The 16,551-nt window shown below is 34.2% G+C and overlaps 1 pseudogene; it reads left to right on the forward strand.

The window, feature by feature from the left end:
- The first annotated feature begins 4,658 nt into the window (after positions 1 to 4,658).
- On the forward strand, positions 4,659 to 4,749 carry LOC122115600 (annotated as a pseudogene).
- The last annotated feature ends 11,802 nt before the right edge of the window (positions 4,750 to 16,551 follow it).

Consider the following 16,551-nt stretch of genomic DNA (forward strand, 5'->3'; position numbering starts at 1 on the left):
CAAAGAACTCTTATGTGAACTTTTAAAATTTTTTTTAATTGTTAAAATTGTTTTCTATTAATCTTATTTTCCTCCCATAATTTTTATTTTAAGTGTATACGTGTGTGTGTGTGTGTGTGTGTGTGTGTGTGTGTGTGTGTGTGCTTTTTTATCTCTTCTGAACTTTTGGTCCTTTTTAGTATTCTTTTCATTTTTTTTCTCTTTCTTTCTTTTTTTGCGTGACTAAATTGCTGTTTGGCTCATTCCCAGATATATACCCATCATCGATTATTAGACCTTATACCCCATTTTGTACACATTTAATCCAGAAAATTATTACTCAATTCACAACCTCTTAGGCTTAAATTCTTTAATAGCAGTATTATCACTTCATATGCATATAATTTTCAAGTAACTAATTTTAAGAATTTTTTTTAGTTTTCATTTCTCCTTTCAATCCATCCCTTCGTCTCATCTTATCCTTTTCTTTTCTCAATATCATTTGTTTAAACTTACATAATTTTTAAGTGTTTCACTACTTAAATTTAAATTTTGGTTTTTCCATTTTTTCTTGTTCGTTTTTTTGTAATCTCTGTCCTATCATTCTATCCAAACCATTTCCCTATCTAAGATTAGGACTTGGTTAAATGCCACATTTTCTCTATCCATCCATCTACTGAGGGGCATCTGTGTTGATTCCATATCTTAGCTATGTTAAATAATGCTGTAATAAATATAGTTGTTCTGGTAATGCTATTATGGTCTTGTTTGTGATCATTTGGGTAAATGCCCAAAAGGTAGATTGCTGGGTCATAGGGAAGTTCTAGGTGGAATCTTTTGAGGAACCTCCATACTACGCCAAAGTAGTTGAACAAGTTACATTCCCAAAAACAATGCAGTAAGGTTCCCTTCTGGCCACATCCCCTGAAGGATATGTTGTTATTAGAGTTCTTGATTTACCCATTCTAAATGGGGTAAGGTGGTATCTCAATGTTGTTTTGATTTGCTTTTCTTTTATGGCTTGGGAGGTTGAGCATTTCTTCATGTGTCTATTGGCCTTCCTTCTTTTCTTTTCAAAGAAGATTGCCTTGAAGTCTTTAGCTCACTTATTTATTGGGCAGTTGTTTCTTTGAGGATTTGTTATTGGGGGATTTAATGTTTTGAGTTCCAAGTATATTTTAGATATGAGATCCTTCTCTATTGTATGGCTAGTGAAGATCTTCTCCCAATCAATGGACTTTCTATTGATCTTGCTAGCTATGTCCTTTGCCATGCAGAAGCTCTGCAATTTCATACAATACCATTTGTCCAAACTTTCTTTGATTTCTTGTGCTTCTGGGTATCTATTAAGAAAATTTTATCCTCTGCACAGGAGACCTTGGGTATGTCCTACTCCATCCTGTAATGTTTTCACGGTGTCTGCTTTGACTCTGAGGTCTTTGATACATTTGGAGTTGATTCAGTACAGGATGATATACAAGGATATAGTTTTAGTTTTCTATGAGTGATTAACCAATTTTGCCAGCACTTTTACTGAAGAAGCTCAGTACTGTACAGAAAGGTTATAGTTACATAAGTAAGGTAATGCGTACATTTCTTATTGAGTATTGTTACCACCTCCTTTGTTTTCTCCTACTATTCCTTACCTTCACACATCCCAAACACCTCCGTCTACCCCCTCTAATAGTATCTTGCAAATCTCATTGTTACAATGGGTCAACCTGTATACTTTCCTTGCATCTTAAATGAAGAAATGCTGGCTTGTTTCATGCTGATTCTACTTGTGTAGACACACTTAAAAACACTTTCCAAGTCCAAAAGCAAATAAATGAAATGCACATCATCTTTTGTCAGTTGGTATAATTGTGTTCTACACATAAAAAACTTTCTTTTTTTCTCATATTCGTGGCCAGGACATCTGTATGACCTCAGTCAGAACTGCTCACTTTAGACTTTTCATATGGGTTGGTTAAATTTTGACCTGTGCTCCAGTCTTCTGGGGAGTCACTCATCTGCTTAGGAATTGATGCTCGCTGTTGGAAAAGAGCCCAAGGAAGGATGCCATTTAAAGCCTTATAACTTTATTCTTAACAAGGATATTGTCCTACTACTTTGGATGTTGAGAGTGTCTACAAGAGCAAGCATTCCATGGGGAGCATGGAGACACCATATGACCACTACTTATTGAGATTTCCGAGTGACTTGCTATCACTTGTACTGCACTTTTCAAGTCGAATCTCTCTAAACCTACCAGTTGGAAGAGATAAGAGGAGTGGTAAAAGAACTCTTAGAGACGAATACATCTTCAACACATTTGTTTCCAAGCATTCTGTCTAAGGCATATTCAACAACTAGTGAAACTTGTGTTGGCTATATCTATGTGTCTTTTTCCATTTGTGCATGTGTACATGTGTGTACGTATGTGTGTATTTGTGTGTACAGTGACATTCATGTGTACATATATGGGCCGATATACACATATATGCATATATAAAAAATGTACATATATAAATATATGTGCATATATATATCAGGTGTTCAGTGATTTAATCTAGAGTTCCCAGCACGTTGTCCTTATCACAAAATGTACATGATAAACTGCTCTAAGGATCTGTGCTATATGAAGGGTATCCTTTGTACTCACTTCCCCCATTAACTTGTTTTTCATCCCTGTGAACAACTTCAGCCACTTTCCCATAGGATAGCTTTGTTTTTGTTACTTACTGATAATAAAAGAAAAAGGTTGTTTGTAAAAGAAAAAGAACTTTTAGGTCCCAGGCTAAAAGTATATTATCAGTCCCAATTATTCATATGAGATAAAATTTATAATAGTACTAAAAGTGAAAAGGAATTCCTAGATGTGATGTTTGGCCATTTAGAATGGCAAAGAATAATTTCACGTCACTGTTATAACTCTTAAAGAATGCAAGGGTAACTGATGGTCCCTATCATGTTCCCACAAAACCAGTGGATCCTGAAGGAAAATAGTAGACCATCAGAAATTCTAAGTAGCAGATATGGAGCATGAAAGAGAAAGAGCAGAAATGAGAGAGAGTGAAAGAGAGAAAAATATCATAATATTAACGTGCATAACAGATAAACAAGAGGTGTATGAGAATATTCATACTGCTATCTTGAGACACTACATGTACTTTTGAAGGTATTTGATTTATGATAACTTATCAACATAAAAAATAAAGTGATTTTGATAATAAATAAAAATGGCTCAGAAGAAATTATAAATGCAAAAACATTCTTCACAGAAGCAAACTCTCAGAAATATTTCTTGACTTTGAAAAGGATAAATTTTCTGCAGTTAGTATAAATTTAGAAGTATGACAGTTCACAAAAATATAAAAATGTGTTCACATATTTCATTATATAACCAAAAGCAGAAAGCAAATATTGTTCAGATGATTTTTAAATCACAGTTTCTCAGGAGCTGGAAAGGTGACTCAGTGGTAGAGTGCTTGCCTTGCATGCATGAGGTCCTGGATTTCATTCCTCAGCACGACATAAGCAGAAAAAGATGAAAGTGGTGCTGTGGATCAAGTGGTGCTAGCCTTGAGCTGAAGAGCTGAGGGACAGTACCCAAGACCCAGAGTTCAAGCCCCACAACCAACAAAACCGAAGCAAAAAACAAAGCAAAACAAAGCACAGTTTCTCAATTTTGTGGCCTCAACTCTGTAATACCACTACTTCAGACTAGGGATAAGATTTTAGGTATGGATATTTATCAACACTCCTGATTCAGACTCTACTTGATATAATTTTTAATCAATATTTTGTTTTTAGTTTTGCTCTTTCTAAATTTACATGGACCTATGAAAAATGGTGTGGCCATCCCAATAATATTCTCAAAGTACCTCTTAATCACGACTCACAAAAAGTTGTATTATATTACAACAAGGAAAAAATGCTATAGATAAAGAAAACAATAATTATATATTAATGATTACTAAAATAAAAACAAAACAATTACCAAGGCTCTGATTATTTGAAGAGTATATAGTAGATTTTACTATTTTCTCATATGTCTGTACATTTAAAACTGGATAAAGCTATGAGTAGCCTTTAAATTTACCCACTAAGGTTACTATTTATAGTTCATCTCATCATTTGTATGTGGCTTATATCATTATTTGTTCATCACTAACATATAACGTAAGGGAGCCCTAAAGATTTAAGAGAAACTGTTTACTTAAAATCTTAACTCTTCACTCTACTTCTTTACACAGTCTTTGCAACTTCTCATTAGTAAAGTTTCTATAAACTCTGAAATGTACATACATACTAGTACATGCTACCAGAAATACTATATACTTTATCGAAAAATTTTATGACCTGCCAAACAGTCTTAATTTTGCCATATAAGCAAATCCCAAAATGAAAGATATTTAAAACATTAAAACTTTTAACAAAGCTTAACATTTGCTGCAATGATCATTATGACAGGTGCCTTGTGTAGAATAATTGAATTCCTCCTCCTACACATCTCATGAACAACAAATATCTGAAATTATTTTGTTTTTGGCATGTCAATCTTGACTTTATTCTTAAATGTGTGCTTATGTAAGAAATACATGGTTGCAAAATTTCACAATTCTTTTGAACTTACTTGTTGTTGAATTGTCTCGTTTAAGAAAATCAATTACACTTTATATATAAAAAAATGTTCTGTGCTCAATTTGGCTGCACATACACTAAAATTGGAACATACAGAGAAGATTAGCATGGTTCCTGCACAAGGATGAATAATTCCATATGTTTACACCAACAGATGCTGGAAGGGATGTGGCCAGAAGGGAAGCCTACTGCATTCTTGGTGGGAGTGTAAACTTGTTCATTCACTTTGGAAAGCGGTTTGGAGGTTCCTCAAAAGACTCCACATAGAGCTCTCCTATTACACAGCAATCCCACTTTTGGGCATTCACCCAAATGATCACAAACAAGTCCATACTAAAACTACCACCACAACAATGTTTATTGTAGCATTATTTGCCATAGCTAAGATAGGGAACCAACCCCGATACCCCTCAGTAGAAGAATGGATCAAGAAAACGTTCTCTCTGTGTGTGTGTGTGTGTGTGTGTGTGTGTGTGTGTGTGTGTGTGTGAATGTACACTTACACAATCACTTTGGAAAGCAGTCTGGTGAGTCCTCAGAAAGCTAATTATTGACCTTCCTTATGGCCTACTCATACCACTTCTAGGCATCTATCCTGAACAACAGGTACCAATATTCAAGGACACATGCACCTCCATGTTTATTGTAGCACTGTTCACAATAGCAAGGATAGGAAAACAACCCATATGTCCCACCTGAGATGAATGGATCCAAAAACTGTTGTAACTATACACAACAGAATATTTTCCAGCCATTAGAAAGGACAAAATAATGGCATTAGCAGGGAAATCAATCAAGCTACAGGAAATCATGTTGAGCGAGGTAAGACAAAAGCAAGAGACAAACCACATGGTCTCCATGGTAAGTGGATGTTAAATCCAAAATGTAAGGTGATACAACAAAATTAACAACACTTAAGAAACCAAGGACTTCCACTCATCTGATTGAATCACTACTAAATAACCCCATTCTGCTGATAATATGTGCACACTGAAGGGAAACCAGGAGGACGACACAGAACTAGAGGGAATCAGGGAAAAACATACAACAGTGGGATCCATCAGCTGCACTGGACATTGACCAAAATGAACTAAGCAACTCAATGTCACTGAAGGGAGGGAGGGAACAAGTGGGAAAGAGGGAACAGCAGACGCTATGCAAAACAAAAGAAATATACATATTTCCAAACAAAAAAAGCATACATATGGAAGAAATAACTCTATTGCAAAGCTCATAGAACTCATAAGTGTTGTAGACCATGATAGACAATTTGCTCCATCAAAGTTAGAATATGTTTGTGACTTTAACTAAGCATCACTATCCCACAATATTGTGAAATTTGGGAAATTATGTAACCACTTTATCACAAGAAAAACATTTGAAAAAATGGTGAATATGGAAAACTAAGTTGCTCTAAAAAACAAAAAACTAAAATGTTCTCTGTGTATATGTGTGTACACACACACACACACATATACCATATATATACATATATATGTGTATATATATTAATTCTATGCCTCCATCAGAAAGAATGACATCGCCCAATTTTTAGGAAATGGAAAGACTTGGAAAAAAATTATATTAACTAATGTAAGCCAAGTCCAAAGAAACATAGGTCCCATGGTATCCCTTATTTGCAATAACTAGTATATGTCTGGGATAAGCAGAAAAGTTGAAAAGCTATGTGTATATGACTAGATAAGTAGATGTTAAGCTATATGACCCTCAAGATAGAGCCGCAAGTGGTTTTTTCTTTCTTGCTGTTGTTTCTCACATATTTATAATGTACGACGTGATTTTTTTTTTTGTTTTTTATACATTCCTCCCCAACAATATAACCCCTATTTTCACTTTATTTGATTTGGTGCACCTGCATCTTGTATATACACTTCTCTAATTTGGGGAAGGAAAGGGAAAAAACAACATACTTAAATAGGAATACATTTTGATCCATTGTATAACAATAGATGCACAAGACATTATTTTGAAGAACGAACTTTACAATTTAGGCTGGGGACATTGGGTGGGGCTTGCGGGTATGAGGAGTGTACTTGTGGAGGTGGAAGGGAAGGAATGGTGGGGGAAAAACAAAGGAGGAGGTAACAATGCTTGATAGGAAATGTACTTATTACTTTGCTCATGTAACTATAACCCCTCTGTACAGTATTTTTACAACAAAAAATGTATAAAAATGTTTTGAGATGGAAGTTTATTTTGCCTATTTTACCCATATAATATCATTAACAGAGAAATTAATGCAAAACACTGAAATGAAGATATTTGGAAAAGTGAATGTGTGTGCATTCCTGCGTGTTGGCATGCTCAGAGTTTGAAATTAGGGCTTTGTGGTCTCGCTATGTCTTTCTCTCTAGATTGGTGAGCTACTATATGAGCTACATCTCCATTCCTGGCCCTTTGTTAGTTCTTTAAATTTTTGGAAAAATAATCTCATAAATTTATTTTGCCCTGATTGGCTTCCAAATGTTATCCACAGATCTCAGGCTCCTTAGTAGGTATCCCGAGTAGTTAGGATTACAGGTGTGACAAACCAGCACAAGTCTTTCAGAACAATTTTAAAAGTAGAAGAAAATTTACTTCACAGAGGCCTGTTTTATCATCTCCTAGTTTTAAAGCATTTTGGATTGATTATATGTGATTTTTTTCATTCTTGAATTCTTAAAATACAGTAAGTGATGATATTTAAAAGATTTAGTACTTTTAGAAATGATACTGGAACTATGGGACAGAAGAAATTTGCCTCTTTTTGGACCATAATTTATAAGCTCAGCTCTGTGCATGGTAATCCAATGTCACCAACACAGTCTGTGTTGAAGAAAAATGTCACAGAAAACAATCACCATGGGCAATAATTGCTATGCTATTATTTCTTGGACAATATGAATATTGAATTGAGAGTATCAGAGAATGGAGTGAATTTATCTACTTGTTGTGTATTGCTGAAAGACTTTTGGAAAATTTGACTCATTTCCTTCCTCACTGTGTGTCTTGGGCCATGCACTTACTGCCTTTAATTACAATTTTTCCCAGCACTAAAATGGTAATAACATTGGCATTATAGCAAATGTTATCTTAAGAATTAAGGGTCCTTAGAACGCTGAACTCTTTCTCATTCTTGTAGAGGTATAATCAGATGAGAGGAACTGTATTTTTTGTTTGCTTACTTCCATTTATTCTTCAGTTTGAAATCTGAACTACTTAAGACTGAAAGAAACCAAAATTAGACACGCAAGCTTTGGAAAGAGCAATAAATGTAAAATAAATAAAATACATATAGCTATGTAAAAGGTCTTAACTAAATTGTTATATAGTCTCAAGCATAAACAGAAAATGATTTAAGCAATATCATGTTATTGAAAATTGAAAAATGTTAGAAGTTGCTTAATTTTTTCCTTTTTACTACCTTGAATTAATTATTTTTGTATAGAGAGATTAAAGATAAGATTAACAAGACACTTGATTAAAAATGGACAAAAGTTCAAATAGACATGTTTTCCATAAAGCCCTCTATATCACCAGTGGGTTTACACAGTTGTGTTTAGTACAACTTCTGTGCTGGCTTAATGCTTTGTGAGCAGAAGTCACTAGAGAAATGTAATTCAAAATTACTATGATACTACTTCATAACTATTAGAACTCTTATTAAAAAAAAATCAAAGGAACCAGGTGTGGTGGTAAAGGTATGTAATTCCAAGCATTTAGGAGGTTGGATTTCAGTCTTAAGCGAGTCTGGGGTAGTGAAGATAGTAAAAACTTGCCCTTTATTACTTTTTGAATAAAAGGTAATAATGTTGGTGAGAGTGTGAAGAAAAGGAAATTTTCTACACTCTTGATCAAAATACAGGTTAATATTCTCCTTGTAGAAAGTAGTATGCAGTTTTCTAAAGAAATCATAGTTGAAATATTATCTGATCCACCAATCATGTGATTATTTCTCTCTGGGTAACTCGTAATTATATCTGTAGTTCATTGTTATTCACATTATTCACAACAACAGCCAAGATATAAATCGAAGTTCAGTGTTCAACTACACTAATAAAGCAACTCTGGTAGATGCAGAAATATCTTTTTGTTTCATCCTTAAATTAACGAGAGACTTCTCCCATTAGCCACAACTTACAATGACCTGAAAGATGTATTCGAAATGAAGAAAAATGTTATGTTCTGATCTTTGGAAACACACACACACACACACACACAAAATCCGCAAACATTAAGACAGAATTTTTTTTTTAAGTAAAGCAAAGTGGAACTTCTGGGGCATTTATGCATAAGATACTAGATATACATTATGACCAGGTATAGAGTTGTAATGTACAACATGAAGATACAGGGGACAACATTGGCCTTACGTAGGAATGAAGCTAAGTAAGTAGGAGTTGTTCTTCCTAGTAGTGGTTCCTCTTTTAGTTTTTCTTCCTTCAATAATGGATAAGATTAATGTAATTCTTTAAGTATACCTGCCTGTTTTCAGAAATAATAACAAACAATATAGCAATAATATTGCAAGTTCAACATAGAACAAAATGTCAAATTAAAATATATGAGATTATCCTTGATGTAAACTAATTATTACAAATAAGGGAAACCATGGGACCTATGTTTCTTTAAGTTTGGCTTACTTCACTTAATATGATTTTTTCCAAGTTCTTCCATTTCGTTACAAATGAGGTGGTCACATTCTTTGTGATGGAAGCATAGATTTCCACTTGTGTTTATCTCTGTGTGTGTGTGTGTGTGCTTGTGTGTGTGTGTGTGTGTGTCATTTTTGGTAAATATTACTGTGATACACAGTAGTAGCTTTACTGTGGCCTTGTTTGTGATCACCTGGTTATATGCCCAGAAGTGGGATTACTGGGTAATAAGGGAGCATTATTGTGTACATTAAGGATAGAGCAGAATAGCTCAGTAGCTATGTACATATGACCGAATAAGGTGATTCCAAGTGAAATGAACTCCAAGACATGTTCTTTGTTGTTGTTGTTCTTAATGAACTATGTGATTTCTTTTTATCTTTTTGTGTTTTCCCCACTTATGGTTTATCCCCTGTAGTCACTGTATTGGATTTTGATACCCTGGGTATTTTAAATACGTTGATCTGAACTAGGGAAGGGAAAGGAAAAAAAAACAAAATGGTGAGACAAAGGACAAAGGGGGAACCTATGCAACAGTAGTACTCACAAGACAATATGTTGTAAATAATCTTGGGGGGGGGTGCTGAGAGTGAAGAGGGAGAAAAATAGGGAAAAGGGTAACAAGTTAGAAAAAAAATAAATTAATTACCTTACTTATGTAACTATATCCCATCTGTACATTACCTTGACAATAAAATTTAAATAAAAAAATAAACTAAAATATTTGAGAGCAGCAATACAGGAGATGGGACTGGGGAAAATACTGTAGTATTGTAGAGTAGAAGAGCTGTGGAAAGCAGTAATTTTACATTAACATAGCAAGTAATAAACTAGCATATAGCTTTTCAGCCTCATGTCATTAAAAAGGTTAAACAAAATGCATAATCAGCAAACCAATAGAGATAAAATAGAAAACTAAACAATTAAGATGAAGAGAAGACTTGGACCGAGAAAAACAAATGACACAATTAAGAAACAAATAACAAGCTGCTGGGCTGGGAAGGTGACTCATTGGTAGAGTGCTTGCCTTGCATGCCTGAGGCCCTGGGTTTGATTCCTCAGCACCACATAAGCAAAAAGAAACAAGCCGGAAGTGGTGCTGTGTCTCAAGTTGTAGAGCGCTAGCCTTGAGCTGAAATGATGAGGCAGAGCGCCCAGGCCCAGAGTTCAGGCCCCACTAGCGGACCCAAAAAATAAAATAAAATAAAAAAATACAAGCTGCTAAGTTTAAAAATGATCACCCTTAATTCTATTGACTTGTTTAGATCACAATTTGTTAGAAGTATAATTCAAATCACAGTTTAATAGTATATCATTTTAATAATAGTTTACTTATTATTGATTTCTTAATATTGAATGTTTAATATATAATTTTAATTTCAGCAGCTATAGAAAAGAAGAAAGTGAAAATAATTTTAATAATATATTTATGAATTTTAAAATTGAGAAGCATTAGAGTTTAAACAAATAATATATCATTATTGCTTCATTTCTGTAATTTAATGTAATAATTCAAAGTGTATTCCACACTTAGCACTCATCTTAACATCAAATAATAAATTATTGCACATGACTCTTGCTATTAGTTGGAAGGGTTCAGCACTGTGGTAAAATTCACACCGCATAGTACACGAAGATATGACCCCTCTCATATAGCTTCAATTGTGGAAATTTGGTTTCTACGTGCATGTTAAATTCTTGTCTAGGTGACATCTATAAAATTATTTACAATTATATACACGAGGACTATTTCAGATGATTCTTAAAAGTCATATTCATTAATTAAATTTTTATTATTTCATACCAAATAAATATTTACAGGGAGACTGAATTTTTGTGTGGATGATGGTGTATGTGTGCCAGATTATAGGTATTAAGGCTTATTTTATATTCCTGACATTGTTTCTAGAGTTGGATTTATTTTTCCATTATGGGTTAAGTGTATTATATTGGATATATGAAAGTAAACTGAATGTTTATTCCATTAATCCTTTGTCTAATCCCAATATAAATTATTCATGTGTTTGAAATAATGAAAATAACAATAGATAAAAGCAAGGTAAATCAGTCTGTAGTAGACAAGTATTTACACCATTATTTTGAGAGTTGGTCCTCTTTTACACTACAGAATATTCTTGGGAATATGTGCTCCAGGCTGGCCACAACTGAAGAATATTACGGTTTGATCTATCATAAGAGAAGGAAGGAAGGGGAACCTTCCTTCCAAATGTCTGATCCCAAGAATGTGATCTGCTTTGTGGTGGCTACTTGGAAATGAACATTTTTCACAGTCAACCTTGAAAAGCCATCTTGATAGATGACCTCTGTAAGTGGTTACAAAGCATTATTGATGGCTTTGCAAGGATGCCTGATTGCCTTAGTTGAGACAATTAACAGGAATTTATTCAATTTTTCTTTGTATCTTTATGAGAAAAACCCATTGACTCTAGGCCAGGGGATCACAGGGGCCCAGGGAAACTACTACCTTGAATAGTAATCCTAGACATCTAAAACAAAACACACACACACACACACACACACACACACACACTCCAGTAAGCACAGCCAGGCAGGGTTGCTATCATAGCCTACATGAAGTCAGGCAAAAAACAGAAGCTGAGAGTCATTTAGTTGATAACTAATATATTTTTTATGAGGCAGACTCAAATGAGACTCCAGAGAAAGGACAGAAAGACTGATCAGAGAGACTAAAATTGGTCACATAAAGATTGGAAAGGAGAATTCCTTGTAGAACAAATAAATCATAGAATGCTTGTGCATGTAAGAACAAGACAGAAGACCAAATTCCAGAAACGCACATTTTCTTAGAAGTCGCTTAATCAATTATCAATGCAAATCTTTGAACTCTTAAATATTTGACCACATGTGGGAGAAGGTTGAAAAGAAAGAAAATTTCATCACTCTATTACGAAGTCCAATATCACATTAGGAAGTAATCAAGCACTGATTTGTAATAAAAAGAGTAAACAATTATTCCAAATGAGGGTTTCATTTCTTTTGATGTAAAAGTTCTTAAATTAGGTATTAGCAAATACCATACAATTGAACCAGTCCCCCAGCTGAGTTGATATTGATTGCAGTATTACCACATGAAGGAAAAGAGAAAATTTACAAATGTCTGATGAAATGAGGTGAAGGTGACTTGTTCTAATAGTCCTATCTGAGGTTTAGACACACGTGAAGAGGTGGATTTTCTTTTCTAAAAATCGTGCCAGTGGCTCACAGCTGTAATCCTAGCTACTCAAGAAGCTGAGATCTGAGGACTACGGTCCAAAGCCAGCCTGGGTAAGAAAGACTATTATTTCAATTTAACCATCATAAAACCAGAAGTGGCACTGTCGCTCAAGTGGTAGAGCACCCACCTTGAGTTGAAGAGTTCAGGGACAGTGCCTAAGTATGGACTTCAAGCCCCTCGAACAGCAACAACAAAAAATCTCCTTTTCATGGACTACCTACATCTCTTTCTATCATTCAACAACGGAGTCATTTTATCACCCACTATATTTAAGTCCTAATCTAGCTACAGCAAATAGATTGATTTGGTATCTTATATAAAACTGTTCATATTTGCAGAAACAAATACCAGCAGTGGTAACTTTTTTCCAGTCCTTGAACTCTGGGCCTGAGACCTGAACATGGTTATACTGGTAGCTTTCATGTGAGCTTGTTTGTTATTTATTGGATTATTGCCCATAAGGGGAATTACTGGGTCTTAAGGGAGATCTATATTTACTCTTTTCAGGAAACTCCGTACTGCATTCCACAGTGGTTGATCATGTTTAATTCCCCATTAACAGTGTAATCGAGTTCCCAATTGGCTACATCCATGCCAGCGTTTGTTATTGTTAGTTTTCTGAGTAATGGCCATTCTAATGGACGAGGTAGAATCTGTCTTGTTTACCTATAGATTTGTATTCATCTTCTAGCTACAATAAATGAATGAATCCATGAAAATTTTATTGCTCTGAGTCTGCATTCCTTTCTCTTTTCTCTTAATATAATTTTCCCAAGCCTTTCATTTTCCTTACTACTGGTGAAAAGTCATCTTTCTGATGGGTGAATATAATTCCATTGTGTGTGTGTGGGTGTGTGTGTATATGTTTGTGTGTGTAAGATGACTATAGGCCCAAGAATTCACTTCTAAGCATTCTGTTTCATGTGTAATTTTGTAATTCCATATTATAGTTGCATTGCTTTCTCTTCTACATTGAAGAATATTGTTGGGATTTTGATGAGTATTGCATTGCCAATTGTTTAGGGGAAGTATTGCAGTTTTCAAAATGTTAATTCTTCCAACTAGGTACTTTGAAAGACTTTCTATTTCCTTGAATCTCCTTCAATTTCCCTTTTTATATTTTTAAAGTTTTCACATATAGGTCCTTCACAATTTTAGTTAATTAATTCCTAGTTTTGTTGTTGTTGTTTTGTTTTGTTTAGATTTGATTTGATTTTGAGGCTAGTATATGAGGTTGTTTTTTGGATTTCAGCGTGGATCTTCCCATTGTTGGTAACAGAAAAACTACTGATTCTTGTGGTTTTTATATCCTGCTACATTGATGAAGGTTAGCATCACCTTTACTAACTTGTGGGAGGAATCCGTAGGGTCCTTTAAATACAGGGTCATTTCATCTGTAAAAAGGGATAGTTTTACTTCTTCCCTATTTGGATCTGCTTTATGTTTTTCTTTTGTCTATTGCTCTTGCAAGCAAGTCCACTACCATATTGAAGAGTAGTAGAGAGTGAACATCCCTTTCTCATTCTTCATGTTAATGTCTTCATGCTTCCACACTTAGCTAAATGCTAATTATCTCTTTCATGTACATACACAGTTTAATATTGAGGAATGTTCCATGCATTCCTAGGTTCTCAGATTTTTAATCATAAAGGGGTATTGGAGCTTGTTAAAAGCTATTTCTACACCCTATTGACTATCATGTGTTTTTTGTCCCTGCTTCTGCTGATGGTTTGTATTATGTTTATTGACAAGAATATTGAAGCAAATCGTATCCAAGATGAATCCTATTTGATCATACCTTATGATTTTTTTGTTAGTTGCTGAAATTGGTTAGTGAGAATTTTATTAAGAAGTTCTGCATTAATGCTTATCAAAGAGTTTGGTTCATCGTTCTCTTTCTTTGGTGAATCCCTATGTGATTTGGGGAGGAGTGTAACTCTAGCTTCATAGAATGTGTTTGATAATGTGTCTCTCATAGATACTAGATGGATGCATCTTTTCTTTTGATACTACTATCTAATCTATGTCTTCTATTTGGAAATTTAAGTCCATTGATATTGAGGGTTAAGACAGAAATATCTGATAAGTCCTGCTATGTTATACACCTGTTATTAGGAGCTGTGCCTTATCTACTCTTAACATATTTACCTTGTTCTCTGGTAGGGAGAATTTTATATAACCAGTTCCTCTTCTTCTTGATCTTCTCTATGTAGTATATATTTGATTATATTCTATCCTGATAATTTGGTGGACATACGTTGTTTCAAGATTTCTTTCTAATGAAATATGTTTATATATCCTTTAAATGTAAAGGAGAGTTGGGACTGTATTCATGGTTGTTAGTTGTTTACCTTTAATGTTTGTCATATATAATGCCAGGCTTTCCTTTTTACCATATCAGCTAAGAAACCTGTATTTATTCTGTCTGTATGTCCTTTATAAATAATCAATCTTTTCTCTATGGCATCTTTAAGAATTCTTTCCTTGATCTTTAATAATCCTCCAATGGATTATGATATCATGGTGGATTGTTCAGTTCTAGAATTCTGATTGGTTTCTAAAGGCTTCTCTTCTCTGAATGAGCCTATCTCTTTGGATGTTTGTCATGTTCTCTGCTAGAATTCTGTAATATGCTTCCCATCCATTTAGTTTCTTGCTCTTCTCCTTCCTGATACCTATCTCCCTGAAATTTGATCTTCTAACTGAGTCTTGAAGTTCTGGCAAGATCATTTCTTATTTCTTGGATTTGTTCTAAATGATTATTTCCTCTTTCCTATTAGATCTATTCTGTCTTTGACCCTGAGATTATCTTCTATCTCATCTATTTGCTGTGTAGACTTTCTACTTTGTTTTTGATTTCCCTGTCTTCTAATTGGTCATTTTTTAGGGGTTCTGTCTCTTTATTAATGCTTTGTTTTAGGTCTTGTATGGACTTTCTGTACATTTTTTCTTTGGTTTGGGGAGATGTAAGGGTTGTTTTATTAGCTGTGTCTTCTCTCATATCATTTAACTAGGCATCCATTTTTTTTCTTGGACTCCCTTGCCTTCTCAGAATTTATTTATATTTCTGTTTGAAGTCTCCATGAATTATTTTGCTAATGACTGGTTGGTCTCATCTTGTTCACAAATTTCCTTGTAGAGGTTTTCTATCTTTCCATTAATCACATTTTTTCAGCAGCATCTGTAATACATTTTGATAACTATCTTCTACGTCCTTGATTGTCTATTCTAATGCCTGGTTATTTACTGTGTGAATTATACTACTTTGACATCATTTTTCTTGTATTTTTCTGATTTGTTCTGTCCATTTGGACCCTTTCTTTTAGGGGATCTATGATAATGGGTGACTCTCTATGTTCTTGGTTGATTTGCAGGGTCTTGGTTTGGTTTCGTGTTGTGATTTGTTTTTCTGGAATTGCATTTTTATCGAGTCCATTAAGTGTAGGAATAGAAATCAGTTGTGGTGAGATGTTGTGATGTTAATATTTGTGGTTCCAGTGACCATTTGGACTGTCCAGTGGTATGGTGAATTGTCTATGTATATGGATGTGGCTTTCTCTGATGTACACTTCTGTTCCTGCTTTTTTCCATGTTGCCCTTTTATTTCCACATTGCACATGTGCTTTTGAATGTGTTGCCCAATGTGTTCCTGGCTGGCACCTTTTCATAGATTTCTGATTTTTGAATTGTATGTCTATAATTATGTCTATATTTATAGCTGCAAATCTATAATTATAGCTGATTTGATGTGACCCTCTAGATGTGGAGTACTTGCTAGGACTCTAAATCTCTGTTTCATTAGTGATTACTAGGATAATTTTCTGTGGTTATTCTGTCATTGGTTTTCCTCTTCCTCAGATTTATTTTTTATAATGTGGAATTTTTCACATAATTTAGGATTTGTGATTGTTGTATCAAGTTATTTTGTTTTCCTGCTTATACTAATTTGAAATAGTGATTTCAGGCTTGTAAGAAGAAACAAAGAGACAGAAATGTATGTTATTAAATTGAGAGAAAGAGAAGACATTTAAAACT

Source organism: Dipodomys spectabilis, unplaced genomic scaffold (assembly GCF_019054845.1).
Source record: "Dipodomys spectabilis isolate Male_0828 unplaced genomic scaffold, ASM1905484v1 ptg000121l, whole genome shotgun sequence".
Taxonomy (NCBI): Eukaryota; Metazoa; Chordata; class Mammalia; order Rodentia; family Heteromyidae; genus Dipodomys; species Dipodomys spectabilis.